Raw genomic sequence first — 11,984 nt, forward strand, 5'->3', positions numbered from 1 at the left:
CAATGACAAGAACATTAATCCTCAGTGGTAAGGTGAAATGGTGGTAGAAACTCAGATTTCAACTTTGGTCCTTCACCTCCACTGCCCACCCAATTTAGGAGAGGAGGAAGTTGGAGAGGTGGCTCTGTGGTTGAGAGCATGTGCTGCATAGCCATGAGGATCTGAGTTTAGATCACAGCACCCACATAATAAGCTAGGCATGATCTCACAGATGCACACTTATAACCCCAGTACTGTGGGGGCAGATGCAGGAAGATGTTGGAGGCTTGCTAGCTAACAGCCTAGCAGAAATAGAACACAAGTTCCAGGTACAGGGAGCCCCTGCTTCAGAGGAAATGGTAAGGAGTAGGAGAAAAGGTCACCCAAGACACAGGTGCACAGCCACATGTGCACAGACCACACCCCCAACACACACAGTTCTGCTAAACTGGCTTAAAGCAAACACAACTGCAGAACAACTAATGGAATAAAGGTCAGTTAGATCAAAGCAAATCTTTTACAGTGAAATAGGTAGAACACACTGTCCATGGACTTCCCCCTCCACTCAGCTCTGAGACAGGGTTTCTCTGTATAGTCTTTGCTGTCCCGGAACTGGCTTTGTAGACCAGGTTGGCCTCGAACTCACAGAGATCCGCATGCCTCTGCCTCCCAAGTGATGAGATTAAAAGAGTATGCCACCTCCGCCCAGCCCGTGTACATTTTTAAAATAAGGTGTTATAAATCAAACCTGATTCAAAACGTTTCCCTTTATTCATTTAATTACATTTATTTACGTGTGTGTTGGAGGCTGAAACATGTATGTATCTCAGCACTTATGTAGAAGTCACAGGACAACTTGGTGGGAAATACCTTTACCCAATGAGCCACCTGCTTAGGCTTCTCACTGTACAGTCCTTGCTGGCCAGAGCTCACTGTGTAGACCAAACTGCTGGCCTCCAACTCACAGAGCTCTGTCTGCCTCTGCCGCCCAAGTGCTGGAATTAAAAGTGTACACTGCCCTGCCAGCATTCCATTTGTCTGTTCATTTGTTTGTAAGATGTGCTCTTCCTAAGATGCCCAAGCTGGTCTCATACTACTGTAGTCAAGTGATCCTCCTGTTTTTGACTTCAGAGTATCTAGAACTCTGGCACCACTTCACTTGGGAGCAGACAGAGTTCCAGGACAGACAGGGATACACAAAGAAATCCTGCCATGACCAATTAATCTATCAATCAACCAATCAAAAAAAGCTGGGTGGTGGCAGCTTACGCCTTTAATTGCGGCACTCAGGAAGCTGAGGCAGGAGGATCTCTGAGTTCAAGGCCAGAACTGGTATACAGGACTGCCAGGGCTACACAGAGAAATCCTGTTGTGAAAACAAAGTAAATAAATAAATAAATAAATGTAAAAGTCAGCCAATTGGTCTACTTATCTGAATCCGTTTCTATGGACATAAAAGGGCTGGCAGTGCTGACGTCATGTTAAAAGGGCTGGTCTTTTAGGTCCTAAATATTGCAATGTTGAAAAGCTGTTATGACTTCAAATTAAAAGTTCACTAGTTCTAAGAACTGCATCTTGAAAAAGTAAATCTAATGTCATCTTCTTTGAAGAGCTGAGCAAGCACAGTATCAGGCCAAGTAAGTTAAAGAACATCCTAAATGCAAGAAATGAATAAATAAAATTTGGTTTACTAAAAACTAATTTGGGGGGACAGGAGAGATGGCTCAGTCACTCTTACACAGGACTGGGGTTCAAGTCCCAGCAACCATATGGCAGCTCACAACTGTATCACTCCAGTTCTAGGGGACCCAACACCCTCACATAGACACAGATGCACGCAAAACATCAATGCACATTAAAAAATAAATAAATTTTGAAAAAATAATAATTTTGAAGTGGACTGAAATATAAAAATTTATTCTATATTAGATGAAAGTCTTTTTGGTCTGAGGCATCTAGGAAAGTTCAAATTCTCCCATTCCTGAGTTAAGTAAATATTGTGCTTTCAAGTTCATTTTTAAAAAACTGGAGTTATTGCATGGGTATTTATAAAACAACCCAAGAGGGCACATAAAACATTATTATATAGTTTAAATGAAAACTATAATGTATATAATTCTTTTTCATTTTCCCATTTGCTTTCTCTTCCATATAAGACTTAATTAGGATCAGGTCCATATCTACCCCAGCTTGTTGATACATGCTCATAAATCTCAGCACTTGGAAGATGAAGGTGGTATAAACAGGAGTTCAAGGCTAGCCTCCTCCAGGTTGAGGCCAGCCTGTCTCAGAGAGAAAAAAACAATCTGGTTCAGAGTAGAAGAGAATGCCCATGCTCAGCACTTGGGAAGTAGAGACCAAAGGATCACTTGTTCAAGGCCTCCCAGTTACATAGGGAGTTCAGTGGAGGCCAGCCAGTCTGAACTACTGGAGACCCCATCTTAAAACAAAACAAACAAAATAAGCCATACCTATAATTTTTAAACAAGCTAAGAATCCTCTTTCAGGGAGCCTTTTCAGATTCGAAATCGTGTTAATGGCAGATGTACTACAGGAGTAACAACACACATTCATTCAGTAAAAACAGTGCTTTTTAATTCACAAAATTCAAAATACATCTTTTACTTTTTCATGTCACGCTATATAGGTGTTATACATGCTACAGTAGTGTTTTAAAGAACTTACTACGTATTTCCTAAGATTACTAGTAAAAATGAAAATGAACTTGTAAGCTTTGTTTTTCCCCCAAGAGGGTTTCTCTGTCTAACAGCCCTGGCTTCCCTGGAACTTACTTTGTAGACCGGGCTGGCCTTGAACTCACAAAGATGCCTTTGCCTCCCAAGAGCTGGGATTAAAGGCCTGCACCACCACCACCCGGAGAATGTAAGCTTTCACAAAGTCCAAGGTAGGAAGAACTGCCCAGGCTGTTCAGGGGTCAGAGTCATGCCTGGACAGCCTGACCTCCTGAGTTTGGTCCCTGGAACTCAGAGTGAAAGGACACACACCTGCGCTCACACACACAGTCAGATAAGGTCAACTTTAAGTAGGTCACTCTAGCACATCTAGTTGGTAAGTTACTCTTTATAATTTTTTAAGATTAAACTAATTTGTGTGAGTGTCTGTGTAGGTCAGGGTGATTTTCAGGAGTTAGTTCTCTTTGTCCACCATTACGGTCCCAGTGATCTAACTCAGGTTGCCAGGTGTGGTGGCAAGTGCCTTTACCTGCTGAGCTAACTCACCCATAGGTTCCATCTTATTAGTATTTATGAAAAGACTAGTCTAAAGAAATAAAGCTCATTAATTATTTAAAAAATCAAGTGTCAGATATTTTGTTTATTAATCAAAAAAATCATTTGAGTTGCTTCTTCAAAAGAAATAATACTGTTTTTTCTCTAAAGTAAAACTAAAAACAGCATTGCAATGAAAAACAGATTTTTATGAATACCAACTTCTAAATCTTTTTAAAGCTTTAAGAATTTTAATTTCTTGGGATTGATCTGCTTGTCAGAGTAGTGTGCATATGACTTTTGTTTGGAATCATAGAATATGTTTTCTTTTTTGGTCTAGCTTTACTTAAGAGAATTAACTCAAGAGTCATCCATGCTGTTTATCATTTATTCCTTTTTATAAATAAACAGTGAGAATGTTATAACTCTTTGTGTGTGTGTTATTTTTTTTTTTTGAGATAAACTCTCACTGTTTAGACCAGATTGGTCTCAATTTGAGATCCTCCTGAATGCTGATATCTTAAATGTTTCTCTTGACCTCATATTTAATAACTCTTCTTCTCTTGTGTGTTGTGTATGTATGTGTTTCAACACAGGGTTTCTCTCTGTAGCCCCGGCTGGCCTCGAACTCACAGAGTTCACACCTGCCTCTGCCTCCCAAGCGCTAGTATTAAAGGGCATGCATCACCATGTCCAGCCTGATATGCTTTTAAAACTATTGCCTTTAATTAGGAATTTCCAGCTCATTAAAAACAAAAACAAAGAAAACTTAATCAGTGTCTCAATTTTACTTTAAGGCCAAGACTAGGCTTCTAATTTTCCCCCGTCATTGCTAACTATTTCATTGACAATTTCATTACAACAAGGAAAATTCTGCCAAAACCTATTGCACTGAACAAAACACAAACTTCAAAATAGCCTGGATATAATTCATTTACACATAAAAACATTTTGTCCATATGCTGCCTGTCAAAGTGTGAAAAAAACACAAGCATGAACCCTTGCCTCACTGCAACTCCCTGGAATTCATTACACTAGTGCTGGCTGACCTCAGCTCATTCCCTCTCACCTGGAGCTTACAGAACAGCTCAAAGACTTTTCATAGTAAGGAAATACTGTGGTCTGGAGTCACCGGTTTGTCACCAAAGCCTTGAACTTAACTTCCATAGGCCTCAAGTTTTTCTCACGCAAAATAAACTAGGTTGTACCATTTATCTTTCATTAAAACAGATTGCTACAAATGTAGTCACAATCAACTATATTCTTATAATATCAAAAGAATGGTAAATTTAGCTGGACCTAATGGGGGATGCATTTAATCCCAGCACTCGGGAGGCAGAGGCAAAGGCAGGTGGATCTCTGTCTACATAGGGAGTTCCAGGACAGCCAGAGTTACGCAGTGACACCTGACTCAAAGCTGTAGGTCCATATGCCTGCTGAGTAAAGCAAAACGGCAGTCAGAGCAGTGGTGCACATGATGTCAGATACAGAAGACTGACTCAAGAGGATATCAAGTTTGAGGCTAGTCTGGGCAACGCACAATAAAATAAGAAAAGGCCACCTTTCATCCCAGCACTCGGGAGGCAGAGACAGGCGGATCTCTGTGAGTTCAAGGCCAGTCTGGCCTACAGAGCAAGTTCCAGGAGAAGTCCCAAAAAGAAAAGAAACAAAAGGCCAAGGTGTAGTTCAGAGGCCTGGGTTCTAGAATTAAGAGTGTGAGCCCAATATATATATACATATACATATATATATATATATATATATATATATATATATATATATATATGTAAGGAAATCCACTGAAACTGTCTAGGACACTCAAGACACTTCCAAGTAGTTACAGTGACAATGGGAGCACTATTCTTTTGAAATATCTTAAATAACAAGCATCTGTTATTCTTATGACTTTAAAGAAGAAACAAGCAGAAACAGTTTGCTGCCTGGGTTCTATAATTCAAAAGACCTGTACTCAAATACCAGCTTGGTTATTTAAATATTTAATAATACTTGTAATGTGGTTATCTAACCTGTTTCTCCATTTGCAAAAAGCAGTTAGAAGTAGAGTCTCAGAAAACCACAGGGACGATAACGGGAAAGCATACGCGCAGGACACTAAGCATAGCACACTGCAAGAGGACAACTATTACTATAGCTATTACTGTTTATTATGATGATTTTAAAATTCCAGAAACTATTGTCTTTAGAGTTACTTTGGACAGTTAGGCCAAAATAACCAGTTTTGTGGGCAATTAGCTTCCTTCATTCAAAATTCCTTTAATGTAACCATTATAAAACCATTTGTTAATTTGCCACTCAGAAAAAAGGGAAGAGAGATGTAGTTTAGCTGGTGAAGTGCCTGTTTAGCAAACATTAGAGCCCGAGGTAGGACCCCTAGCACCCTGGGATAAATGAGGCATGCTAGCGCGCCTCCATACATCAGCCTTCTCAGGAGGTGGAAGGTCAGAAGTTCAAGGTCAGCCTCAGTTATATTGAAAGTTTGAGGCCAGCCTGGAATATATGAGAGAGAGTGTCTCACTACACAAATAAAAAGATATATCAGGGTCAAAGAGATGGCTCAGTGGTTAAAAGCAGTAGCTCTTCTTCCAGAGGACCCAGGCTCAATTCCCAGCACCCACATGGAAGCTCACAACCATCCATAATTCCAATTCCAAAGCACCTGATACCCTCTTCTGGCCTCCACGAGCACAGACACACATACAGGTAAAAACACTCATACATAAAAAAAAAAAATTTAAAAAAATTTAGTAATCAGCACAGATTTACATCCCAGGTGTTTAATAACTACGATAGACTTCTTCACTGAATGGATACTTGTCCAAGGAACCCAGAACAGAGCACTCTAAGACGGCTCATTCACGTTTCCAAAGAGATGTTTTCTACTGTGATACACAATAGCTCGTTTTCCTAAAAATGGTGGCATTAAGAATTCATGCACATAAGTTTACTTAATTACAAATAAAATGAAAACCAAGAAAGAAATACAAACAAAATACCTGTATCAAAATAAATTTCAAGAACATGCTGAATGGCCTTTTTGAACAGAATTTGTCTCCAGAATTAAAAAAAAAAATTCAGACCATATATTGTCAAATCAAAATACCCCACTATAAACCCAACATTTATGCCAAGTCTAATCTCAGAAAGCACCACTTCAACAATACTACATTTAAATGTCCCACCAGACTCCATAAAAACCGAGAGAACATTACTATTAAGATTTGTTGCATCAGCCCGCAGTACAAATAGGCTGAGCCCATTACATAGGTAACAGGGCTTGCTGATATTAGAAAACAGTTTCACTACTCAGTCATGGGCTGAAGTTTGGATTTACCACAATTACGATTATTTTTTAAGTAGGGCACATATTGAATTCTTTTCAGTATGAAGAGAAAAGACATTTCGCCCAATACTAATTGATCTACTTTGTCAAGATTCAGACCCTTAGTAACTATTCAGAATCATACATTAAAGATTCACCATAGCTTTCCTGAGAGTGACAGAACTTCCTAACCACCCATTCCCTAAACGCTGGCAACTCAATAAGGATCTAAGGATTATAAGCCACTTCACAGATCACAGTGCTCTGCTGAACTGGTATTTGGAGACTGTATTGAGCTAGCTATACGAAAGCAAAGGGAAGAAGTGATAGAAAGCTGATTTGAAAAAAAAAAGCATTATTCATAACAACATGCATTATTACCTATCACCAGGAACATTTCTAATTTTCCAATACTCAAAATTAGGCAAGCAGATACAGGCTGATCTTCCCCGCCCCTTCTGAAGAGCGCCCCAAGTAAAATAACCAATTCAATTTCCTTGTTTACTTAAAGAATTGAAAAAAAAAATGTTGACTTGCTTCTAAGGTGTCTGAAACAAATCAATATTTAAGACTTTTCACAATCATATTTGAAATAGGATAGTAACGATTTCTTCAATCAGTTAAAAAACCGTAATTTTAAATTTGTAAAAAAGGGTTAAATTTTACACTGCAATTTACCGGTATGCTTCTTCTGCAACCAGAAGGAAGAAGGGAAAGAATGGGAGAAACAGCAAAACACACAAGATGGAAAACATCACTACCTTCTTTGGTGGTTATGAGCAATCGTAAATGACCCAAGAGCTAAGAGAAGTTCATGAATAGAAGGGAGGGGGGTGTAACAATGTGAACTGGTCGGCTCCAGATTCACGCAGACGTCGGAGAGGAAAAGGAATTTATTTACACTGCAGTGCCTGGTAGCAAACATGGCTGCCCCTGCCCCCTTTAAATCTGAATAGTCTTCACTCCCTCACCAAAACCATCAAATTATGGCCATGTCTCTCCCTGTCTCCCTACCATAACACAAACACATCTCCTCTTCGCTCAGAACAGTAACACCCACACCGCCCTCATTTCACAACAATCACAACCCCATAACCACTAGCTTCTCTATTTCTCTAGCCTTGAAATACAAGACAGAATACACACAAATATAGGAACAAAAGGCTTTCCTTTCTAACACTTCAATAATCTCCATCCTTCTTTTCCTCACACTCCGTGTTGCCTGGTCGATAATTCTCATCCCTTCCAACACTCAGCTAGTGTCCTTCCCTAGCCCAGTCGTATGTCTTTCAGTTTCCTGCGTCTATTTCCTATCCTCCTAGTGCATCCTGACACAATCATTTTTCATCCCTATTTCCTAATCTTATCTTTTCCTCCACTTTGATTCACTAGTTTCTCCCTTGATTCCCAGGCGATGCCTCGTTCTCCATCAATCCCATCCCTTTCCCCCAAGTCTTCTAGTTTCCACATTCCATTTCAGACCTCCCTAATTTGCAGTCTACCGAGGTCTCTAATGTCCAAATCTAACTCTTCTTTCCCTCCCCCTCCCCCGTTTCCATCCTTATCCCCGCCCCCATCCCACCTCTACTCCCAATTCCCAGCTCAGCACCACTACATCATATCCCAAGTCTACCTGCCCCACCTCCCGATTCCTTCCACACCCACCTTACCATCTGCTCTTCCTTCCTCGAACCCTTCCAGGCCACCCCGCGGCACCTCCCCTTCCAGGGTCTCACTCCGTACCGGTGTCTGGGTCTTAGGTCGCCCCCACCCCAGGGAGCCTCCTCAGCCCTGACGCGCAACACACACACACACACACACACACACACACACACACACGCACACACGCGCGCGCACACGCACACACACGCAGGCACACACAAGCACTTTACCTTCAGTTTGTTCCATTCTAACCCCCCTGCCGTGTCAGTACGATCACAGGAGAGACACGGAGGCCCGAAGTGGGGCTGGGTTGCCGGCAGCTGCCGGGACCGCGGGCGCAGGAGACGGAACCGAGCTAGGCCGCATGAAATCCTCGGACTAGATTTCCCCCGCGCCGAGCACCCTTGCCATGGCGGCCGGCACTGAGGAGGGCCACGGCCCGGCCGGCCGGGCTCGTTTGCGGGCAGACGGAAGGCTGCGGGCGACGCGGAGCGAAAGGGAGGCGGCCGGACGGGGGTCGCCGAGTAGCTGCTGGTGCCGGAGAGGAGCAGGAGGCTGGCGGCCCCGAAGGGCAGCGGGGTCCCGGGGCTTCAATCGAAAGCTGCACACCTCTCCTAGGCGCCCGGCACAGAGCCCCGGCCTCGGCCTCCGTCCGGATCTCCTCGCCGCCAGCTCCCGCCGCCGCCGCCGTCGCCGCCGCCGCCGCCGCCGCCTCCGCGCACAAAGCCCCCCCGCCCCGTTCGGCGGCGCCGCCGCCAAATCCTAGGTCTCTCATTGGCCACAGGCCGCGACGCCTGCCGGGAAATGCAGTCCTGAGCCCGGGCACTGGGAGCGAAGGAGGAAGAGGCTCGTCAGCCGCCGAGAGGTGGGGCGCGCGAGAGTCTGGAGCCGACGCGAGACCGCAGGCGATGAGGCAGAGGGACAGGAAGGGCTGGTGCGGAGGGGCGGCCAGGTCGGGCCTGCGGGGCTAATACTTACTAAACGGCAGCACGTACTAGACGCCATATGGTACGCGAGTGGCCCTGCTCTACAATTCCTAGACGTTAGGAAGACCCTAAGGAGCCGGACGCGGTTACGCAGAGCGGGGAGTGCTCGGGTTCGGGAGTCGCTGTCACTCTGACAGCTGTCAGCAGAGCGCCCCGGCCCCCGGCGTCCCGACAGGGGGCTGCACTTTAGGAGGAGAGCCTGAGCCAGGGCTGGCAGTCTCCCCTGCTGCCCCGCTGAGAGACGGAAGGCTGCCAGGTTGCAAGCACTGGGGGGCTTAAGGGGTGCCGGGCAGCGTTCGCGTCCGGCTCAGAAGGCACCCCGACCTCCTGGGCAGGCGCTGGACCCGTCTGCCCTCTTCCTGCCCGCACCAGGGCACAGAGGCTTGTGGGTAACCAGGAGGACGTCAGCGCGACTGCATCCCGGGCCGCGGGCCACCGCGAGGACTGCGGGCGGGTCACGTGCCCGGGCCCTGCGCTGCTCTGGGCTAGACCTCGGCACCGAGTGACGTGAGGGTATTTGTCCCTGAGCGATCACCCGAGAGAGAGGAAGGAGGCAGTGCTCTGCAAACCTCCAGCCCTCCCCGTTCTAGGAAATAGGAATAAAACAATGACAGGGTCGGATAAACAGTCTCGAAGGGGAGTGCAGATGTAGTTAGTTTCCTGGGGCCTGGTGGTGATTACTTAGAACGATCAACCCAGAGACGTGAACTTACAAACGGGAACAGTCGTAGCGATCAGATGAGGAAACCGACACACGCCCTTGCTCTCTGTTCCGAGAAGTCCAGAACCCTATCACTACCAAGTGTCATACTCTCTCGCCAGAGACACATTTGCTACCATGACGGGAGATTTCTGATGTATTTATCTTTCCAAATACCATCTTGGAATTTTTTTTGAAGAATTTATGAGTGCGTGGTTCACGTGTATATCTCCGCGTCTTGTGCATGCCAGGTACCCGGGGAGGTCAGAAGAGGTGTCAGATCTGCTGGAAAAGGTGTTGTCATAGGTGGTTATGAGCAGCCACGTGAGTGCTGGGTACCGAACCCTAGTCTTCTGCAAGAACAAGTGCTGAGCCATCTCTCCAGGCCACCACCTCAGAATTTTACAAAATTTGTACATTTCAGTGATTTGATTTTGTGTGTGTGTTTTCCAAGACAGGGCTTCTCTGTAGTTTTGGCACCTGTTCTGGAACGAGCTCTTGTAGAGCAGGATGGCCTCGAACTCACAGAGATCCACCTGTCTCTGCCTTTCAAGTGCTGGGATTAAAGGTGTGCACCACCACCACTCAGCTTGGGGGTTTTGTTGCTTTTCTGAGGCCTGATTTCTCTGTGTAACAGCCTTGGCTTTCCTAAAACGCACTCTGTAGACCAGGCTGGGCTCAAACTCAGAGATCTTCCTGCCTCTGCCTCCAGAGTGCTGGAATTAAAGCAGTGTACCACCACCTCCGGACCAGTTCAGAGATTTTAATGGGCACTAAATGTGTATATGTTTGTTAACGTGACTGCTAATACTAAGGGTAACACTGAAACAATCCAATTGATTTTACTTATTTATTGAAATTTTTGAGACAGGGTCCCTGGCTATCCCCAAACTCTATGTAGGCCAGGACAGCCTCAAACTCATAGTTCTGCCTGCTTCCCGAGTGCACTGGGGCTGGGGGCATTACTATTAATTTTTTACATTATTTTAATTATTTAATTATTATTATTATGCCTGGCATGGAGGCACATGCCTTAAATCTCAGCACTTGGGAAGCAGAGGCAGGTGGATTTCTGAGTTCCAGGCCAGCCTGGTCTACAAAGCAAATTTTAGACAGCCAGAGCTGTTATACAGAGAAAACCTGTCTAGAAAAAAACCAAAACATTTAAATTAATTTTTATGTGTTAACATCAGAGGACGCTTGTTGGAGTTGATCCCAGGCTTTCACCATGTAAGCCGCATTTCTACTGAACCACCTCCCTAGCCTACTTTACAGTTAATCTGTAAAGTTTTGTTAACCAAAGATGGCCTTGAACTCATGCCAATGTTCCAGCCTCAGCCTCCAGAGTACTGGGATTATAAACACAACCCACCAGTCCCAGCTAATCTGTAACCATTTTCTATTTATTCTTCCTCGTTTATTTTGAGATGGGGCTTGCTATGTGGCCCCGGCTCGCTTCCAACTGGACTCAGGAGCTCTTTCCTCAGCCTACCCAGTGGCTGGGATCACAGTCTAGGAGTCCCAGGGCAGGCTTTTCACTATTTTAAACCTGTCCTTCGGTGTTACTACAACTTAAAGAAGCCACAACTGCATTTATGAATAGGCAAATGTGTAAAATAAAGGTGAGCAAGGGAAGTGATATGGACCTGGCTTGATCCTCTCCCAGTCCTTTCCCCTTCCCTCCTCCTATAATGCTCTTGCTTTTCAATCAGGCATTTGGATTCCCATCTAAGGAGCTCATAAATGCTCCTTAGAGATTTATTTGAGGGAAATAGGCACACATAATGCTTTATGTTTTCAACATCTAACATATTCTGAGGTTCAGAACATGCTTACTCTTTTCATAGCAAATGAGCAAACAGGTCATCAAGACAGAAGCAGAATAGGTTTCTTGGAGTTATGGCAGTAAAAACTTTTGGAGGCTTCTCTTCTGAAAAAAAATTTTTAGATAGATAAATTTACATTTATCCTAAAATCCAAATGTTAAGCCTGATAAAATATGCAAGCCTGGAGAGAGTTGCTTTAAAGAAATGGGCTTCATAAAAAGCGTTCTTATCCCCCTCCTGATTTTTAAGAATTAGATTCCTTGC

At 44.4% G+C, this 11,984-nt stretch overlaps 1 protein-coding gene across 5 annotated transcripts in view; it reads right to left on the bottom strand.

Annotated features, from left to right (window-relative positions):
• Nsd3 (nuclear receptor binding SET domain protein 3) overlaps positions 1-9,553 on the bottom strand; it is a 106,853-nt gene extending 97,300 nt beyond the window's left edge. For 3 of the 5 annotated variants that reach the window (XM_048456436.3, XM_048456435.3, XM_048456433.3), the window contains exon 1: positions 8,439-8,872. The gene's annotated coding sequence lies outside the window, so the exon portion shown is untranslated. Of the gene's footprint in view, positions 1-8,438; positions 8,873-9,186 lie in introns of those variants that run through there. The other 2 variants (XM_048456434.3, XM_048456437.3) reach the window with 2 other exon arrangements.
• Between the last annotated feature and the right edge of the window lie 2,431 nt (positions 9,554-11,984).

The sequence above is a fragment of the Myodes glareolus genome, chromosome 23 (assembly GCF_982192425.1).
Source record: "Myodes glareolus chromosome 23, mMyoGla1.1, whole genome shotgun sequence".
NCBI lineage: Eukaryota > Metazoa > Chordata > Mammalia > Rodentia > Cricetidae > Myodes > Myodes glareolus.